The sequence below is a fragment of the Pipistrellus kuhlii genome, unplaced genomic scaffold (genome assembly GCF_014108245.1).
Source record: "Pipistrellus kuhlii isolate mPipKuh1 unplaced genomic scaffold, mPipKuh1.p scaffold_m20_p_13, whole genome shotgun sequence".
NCBI classification, from domain to species: domain Eukaryota; kingdom Metazoa; phylum Chordata; class Mammalia; order Chiroptera; family Vespertilionidae; genus Pipistrellus; species Pipistrellus kuhlii.
The window spans coordinates 34,437,330-34,444,699 of record NW_023425438.1 but is presented as its reverse complement, the minus strand read 5'-3'; positions in this window follow the sequence as shown (position 1 = coordinate 34,444,699).

Below are 7,370 nucleotides of genomic sequence, written 5' to 3'. Positions count from 1 at the left end.
GATTTGGGTTTGACTTTTTGTATTTGGCAAGAACACTTCATAGATGGGAATTCCCCTCTTCAATAATTGTCACCTTGAGGTACAGTTTGTATAGGAATAGCTGAATAAGTACTTGACTTTCTTTTGTTTATCAGCCTTCAGAATAAAGAGCTGGGTTCTTTAGCATTCTCAAAACGTGACTAAACTTGCTAAGTATTATTTTTTTAGTATTTTAAAATTATCTTTTCATTAATATAATCCATAATTAAAATTTTTTTTAATATTAATTCTGTGTTTCAAATTTTGTAGGTGTGTTTTTGGATGTCCTGATTGCCCCATCTTTGGCCAGTGGGGCCTTTTCAAGTTGTCTGTGGCATTACTTCTGACACCACCTCAATGCATCTGCAGCTTCAGTCCAGTTCACTGCTTCGCATTTATGTTCTTTTCTGGTTTACGGAGATTTTTATGTTTTTTGAGCCCAAGCTTTTATTTTTGCTTTTCTGACTTTAGCTTTACTAATACTTTCTTTATGGGGCAGGGTGTTTAGTCAAAGCATTGCCTCACTGTACCACCTTGAATGAAAAGGCTAAAAGAATCTACACTAATAAAAGAGTAAGATGCAAATTGACCATACTTTTGTGATGCCCACCAGCCAATCAGGAGTGAATATGCAAATCAACCCAACAAAGATGGTGGGTTAATTTGCATACACAGGCACTGAGAATCTGGGGGCATTCTGCACTGCCCCAGCTGCTCTGGGCCTCTGGGCAATGTGGGAAGGCAGAAAGGCAGCTCCAGTTAGAGTGAAGGGTGTACTGGCAGCCAGGGAAGGAAGGCCCATTCTTGCACTAATCTTGGTGCATCAGGCCTCCAGTTTTTGAAATAATCACCTATTTGTAAGATACTCTAAACCACATGTGTCAAACACAAGGCCCGCGGGCCAAATCCGTCCCGCTAGGCCTTGCAATGTGGCCCGCACCGCGCTGTCATCACTGCACTCCGCTGCGTTTCCATCACAATGACAGTTTATGACTGTTCAGTAAACCATTCGGCCCGCGATTTAGGCTGGATTTTAGATTTTGGCCCCTTCTCTGATTGAGTTCGACACCCCTACTCTAAACAAACTGACGTTTCAGTGATGATGACAAAGGACAAAAGTTTCATGATCATGAGACACATGTAAGGAGGCTAAGTGGTCAGATAGGGTCGAGCTGTGATCTTGACCACAGCAGAGGAGGAACTGGCTGTCAGAACTCCATATTGGCTGTGTGCCTTTCTCCCCAGGTCAGCTGGAGAAGATGTGTATTGTTCTCATTCTACAACATGAGTTAGCTCCTCTCACAGTTATTTTGCTTTCTTTACTTTTTGGCTTGAAAGACTCTCCAGCTAATGCCCATAGATTCTTGGATGGGGTGACCTGCACATCTGGTGTTGGGAAAAAGCAGAAGCAAGTAGAATGCTTCCAAATTGTCCTATGAAGCTTGATTTTGCTGAAATCTGCTTTAATTTGTAATGACATACCCAGAATTTTAAGTTCTCCAGTTGATGTAGAAATAATATATGCGTGTTCTATTTTTTAATAGAGCACATTTTATTATTTAGCTTCCATGAATTATTGAATAGTTAATATTTCAAAAGGATGTGTGTTTCTAGTTAAAATGATACATATTTTATGCTGAATGAAAGTGTCTGAAATGTGTTTATTAATTTAAAAAGATTTGTGGGTGTGTGCTTAAAGTATTGTTTTGAATTTTAGGAATACCATCCTTATCTGGCATCACAAAAATCTCCATACTTTCTCCTTCCCAGATCTTCATGATTCATCTTTTATTTATTTTTCATCTTTTAAATTGAGGCTAAATAGCAAATAAACAATAGATACATCAATAAATATTATTTTCTGAAATCAGAAAAATTTCTTTAAATTGAATTTAAGGTTTTTTTTTTTTTAAATTAAGTTTAGAATAACTGAAAATTTTGGTAAGAAAGATGCTAAAATTAATCCTAGATGGATATTACATTTTTCCGAATAGTGTAATTTAAATCAATTCAATCAATTCAACTTGTGTTAGTTAATGCAATGGAAATAAGTTGTTAGGTAAAACAAACAAACATACTTTTATTGATTTCAGAGGGGAAGGGAGAGGGAGAGACAGAAACATCCAACACTAGGGATTGAGCCTGCAACCCGGGCATGTGCCCTGATTGAGAATTGAACCAGTGCATGGGTCAATGCTCAACCACTGAGCCATACTGGCTGGGCAGAATATCAATCTTTTATAAATTTATTGAACTAGTTAAAAATGCAAATTCTTGGGCCCACCCCAGCCTGGCTGCACCCAAGACTCTGGAGGTGGACCCTGCAACCTGTGTTTGAACAAGCCCGCCGGGTGATCCTGGATTATACTCAAGTTCTCCGTGTGACAGAAGAAAAGACAAATGAGGATGCGATGTCTAGTCACAGGCTGCTGCCTGGCTTCTTGCACCAGAGAGGGCCCTTATCTTTCCCTGGCTGCCAGAGAGGCCCTGATGCCAGGCCTGCAGGAAAGATGCCCCTCGCAGCACCCAGGCCTCTGAGCACGGGTTCCTGAGAGCAGGAGCAAGGCCCCAGCTACCTCCCGGTGAAAGCTAAGAACTCCCTTGTTGGAAATATTGCCAGTGCCTGCCAAGCACAGCCCCGGGTAGTTCTTGCCTGTGGAATGGCTTCCTCTGTCCACTCCCTACAACCAGTAAGCATGACGGCCCTCGCTGGTGAGTTCCAGTGATGTGCCCAGCACCCTGCCCCTCAAGCCCAGTGGGGATCCATTTCACTTACTCATCACAGCTCTCCGTGTAAGTACCTGTTAAGGTCTGGATGTTTATGCTGCCTTCAAATTCATACACCGATGCCCTAAGCCCCTGTGTGATGGCATTGGAAGGGGGGCCTTTGGGAGGTGATGAGGTGTAAAGAAGGCTGGCCACCAGCCGGTGAGCCGCTGGCTGGGGTGATTGCTCTCTAAGAAGAGGAAGAGACTGGATGTGAGGACAAACCAGTCATAAAGACTATGTGAGGACAAACCAGAGGCTACGCGCCAGGAAGAGGTCCTGGACCAGAACCTGAGGAGCTGGCAACCTGATCTGACTCCAGCCTCTAAGACTGCGAGAAGTCAGTTTCTGTTGCTGAAGCCACTGGCCAATGGTATTTCGTGACGGCAGCCAGAGCTAATTAGTACAATGATTGCCCCATTTTATAAACGAGTCAACAGGCTCAGAAAGGCCAGAGAACCTGTCCTGGGCCACCCGACTAGTGAGCCATAGAGTCGGTATGGCCCGTAGTCGTGTGATTCTATCCTTGTCTACCTGCAGGCCTTAGATTGCCTGGGTGGTGGTCGGGTTAAATCCAGGATTTAACCTTAGTGAAAAGGTCAAGGTTCCAGTGGGCTGGAACCTTAGTGAGACGATCCAGGGCTCAGTGCTCCTGGGCGCTGCCTCCAGAAAGTCGTCAATCTAGGGAGGAGCTTTGTTACCCTGCCCAGCTAGCACGAGCCTCCATTCCCTCCTTCTTTCTTGCCGCAGCCCCGTGAGCCCACTCTCTCCTCATGACTCGCTCAGGCCCCACATCGCAAACCCTGCTCTAAGGAGGCAGTTCTCTCTGCCTTTCAAGACCACGCGCTCTCTTGCCTTGAGGCTGTTCTTACTCAGTCTATGAAAACAGAGGCCACCTGTAGGCCTCTTGAAAGGTGGACTACCAGTTCTTTGCATGTGTATAGCCTGTGTTTGTCCTGCTTCTCTGGTGTGCTTGACCCCTTTAAGAGCAAGGACACCCCTAGAACCCCTGAGTAGTGCCATTCTGTGGGGGCTGCAGCGGGATTCTGGGGAGGACAGCACCGTGAGAGAGGGAAGGCTGGGAGGGTGTGCAGAGGGTGATGGCTGCTGTGGGCAGGGGCAATGCTGCTTCTTCGGGACATATCCGTGTTTGTGCTGACAGTTCCTGTTTGCAAAACTCACAGCCTGATGTGCTGATCTGATAAAATCATGGGAGTGACATAAAAATGCCCAGATCCGTGGACAGGAGAGCCGACTGTAGAAGCACCAAAAAACTCTGCTTGTCATGAGAGCATTGCTAGAAGAGAGAAAAAAAATACACACACACACACACAAAACATACACCAAGAAACAGTCAAGGGAAAAGGCCCAGCGGGCTGCAGGGTGGCGGCCGCCGCTCTGAGTTTGCCTTGAGTCTTTAATGATGGGCTTTCACCCTATTAAAGCTGATTGACACAGAACTTATTAACAAATTAAGAAGTGTTTATTTCTTGAAATATTTTCAACATTATACCAACTTTCTCCAGCGGCTGTTGAAAGGACTCAATTATGTCAGGTTGGCTCAGAACCCAGGAAGTGAGCTGGCACTCTGGGAAGCTAATAGCACATCATTTGTCAGAGGATTTGCAGGTGTGACTCAGTTCCTGCTCCACGGGGCACAGGAGGAGAGCTCAGGGCTGAGGAGCCAGCCCCCTGCCCAGCCCATGAGCCCACCTAGCCCACCACTATATTTTATAAATAAAGTTTTTTTTTTTTGGGAACACAGCAGAGCCCGATCTTTAGGAACTGTCTGTGGCTGCTTGAAGCTCCGGTGTGCTGCCCAGGCCTGAGTGTGTTGTGTTGTCTGTGAGGACCAGACCGCTCACCCTCACATCCCCGTGCACCCAGTGCAGGGAGCCTCCTGCGGTTTTCTGGGCCAGAGGAAGATCATTCTAAGGGTGACTTCTGTCTTTATGAAGAGGGGGATTTTGTTGATTTCATTTGTTCGTCCATCTGGTTGGGCTCGTGGCTGTGGCAGTAGTCGTGGCTGCCAAACCCTGAGTCTTTTTCCAGATGAAGTGGATTCCGCAGGTGACTGGGTGTGTCCAAGTGGCATGCTGCTGTGCTCACCTTCCCAAACCACCAGTCGGCTATGGGACCTGTTGCACCAGCGGGAGTGGGGGAAGGGTCCCCACCCCGCCTAGCTCCCCTGGCCTTTCCTGAGGTGTGACGTTCCCTGAGAAGACGATGAAGTGTTCATCCTGCAGGGAGAACAGGAGTTTTCAGTCTTTGGTTGCAGGTCCCATTTACAGTTACCAGCATAAATTAATGCGGACTGCGAAGAGCTATTGTTTCATTTGGTTACATCAGTATTTATTGTATGAGGTAGAAGTGGGCAAACAATGGCCCATGGGCCAAACCTAGCCCACCACTTGGTTTCATAAATAAAGTTGTTTGGAACACAGCAGAGCCCATTTTTTAGGTACTGTCTGTGGCTACTTGAACGCTACAATAGCAGATCTAGTTAGGAGAGACCATATGACTCATGAAGCCCAAAATATTTATTATTTGTACCTTTATATAAAAGTTTGCCAATCCCTGGTATAAAAGTTAAAAATGTTTAAAATATCTATTAATTTATTAAAAATATCAATAATAGCCGAAACCGGTTTGGCTCAGTGGATAGAGCGTCAGCCTGCGGACTGAAGGGTCCCGGGTTCAATTCCTGTCAAGGGCATGTACCTTGGTTTCGGGCATATCCCCAGTAGGGGGTGTGCAAGAGGCAGCTGATTGATGACTCTCTCTCATCGATGTTTCTAACTCTCTGTCTTTCTCCCTTCCTCTCTGTACAAAATCAATAAAATATATTAAGAAAATAAATAATAAAGGCAATACAAGAAAAACAGATTGCATTCTTTAATTGCAAAAAAAATTAATTTTTTCTATGCTTTCCCAAACAACAACAAAAATATTAGCGAGACTCAGAGAGGCATTGCTTTACTCTTTTGCAAATGTCTTTGATGTCTCGCTTAATAGGAGCAGCTGGACTCTCCCTTGCTTTGGCATGTAATCGGTGGAGGTATGTCGCTTTGTTTGAAGTAGGTGAAGAAAAATGCAGCCCCATAGAGGTATGCAGTTAGAAAAGGGAGAATTTCAATAGTCATCTCAGATATTTATATATATTCTTTTTTGGCACTACAACAAATCTTGACAAGTGGTAATTTCTAGGAGGTCTAGCATGTAGAATCTGAAACCATAGCAATGAAAATTTCATACTCTGTTACATTAAACTCCTCTGGAGTTTAAATGTCTAAATTGTACATTGGATGGATCTTATCCCCATGGAAGAGTTTGTAACGTCATGCGTTAATTATTTGGAAAATATTAGTTCACTGAGTTATTCAGCTCTCCTAAATGTTGACATATTTCATTTTGTATCATATCAAAATACCACATTTGTTAATATCAGCATTGCGCTCATTAAGAGTCTTTAAGCTGTCAAACTCAAGGCGGTGCATCCCCAAATTTCCCCAAATTCTAAGTTTTGCTTGAAAGCTCAAATTTTATAATTGACATCAAACACTGTCAGTTGTTTTCTTTGTCAAGATCCACTCATTTCATTCATTTTTAAGAAAAGGCCTGCCAAGCACCCAAATCTGTATAACCAGAGTCTGTCTGCCAGTCAAGTAAAATGGCTCCTCATTGAGAAAAGGGTCTGGCTACAATTCCAACAACGGCCCAGGAGCATGTCCCAGCGACAGCCACGGCCCTCAGTGCCCAGTGGACCTGCTTCCACATAGTTCTCACCTACACAGCATGTTTAAAACATTACTATGCAAAAGTTGTGATTTAATCGAGTTAATGCTTTTTCAGCCTCATCAAGGACATTAGGTAAAATTGACTTTTCTCTTTTGAAAGTGTAAAAGGGCATACTTTTTGTTGCTGTTGTTGTTAATCCTCACCTGAGGATATTTTTTTCTCATTGATTTTTAGAGGGAGTAGAAGGGAGGGGGAGAGACAGAGAAATAGCCCTGTGAGAGAGACACATCAATGTCTCCTGCATGCACCCCGCCCAGGGCTGGGGATGGAGCCTGCAACCAAGGTATGTGCCCTTGCCCAGAATCGAACCTGGGACCCGTCAGTACATGGGCCTATGCTCAAACCATGGAGGCAAAGCGATTAGGTTAAAATGTTGGAGGCCACTGCCTTGACATAGGCTGAGGCACCAGCAGATTGACCCTCCCCCTCCATGTTATTGAGTCATTAGTGTGAATGTCAACATGGTGAAAAAGGCTAGTATTGGCTTACTATTATTTGAACACAGTTTTGACCTTGTGGATGCTTGAAATTGGGTCCCTGGACTTTGAGAATGCCTGGAGGTGGAGAGGGGACAGACTGAATTAAACCCCCCTGTTTCTAGGACATGCCCCTGGGGTAAAAGGTTCCGTAATCAAGTCATGCTGGGAAGACAATACGCTGTGTCACAGTGCCGGAATTTCCCAGTACTCATCAGATTCAAAAGGCTCTGAGAAGTCCTCAAGAAAATGTCTTCTAAGTTTGCATTTCCCAAACCCATTTGGGCCAAACGTCCTTTTCCTTTTTTGATA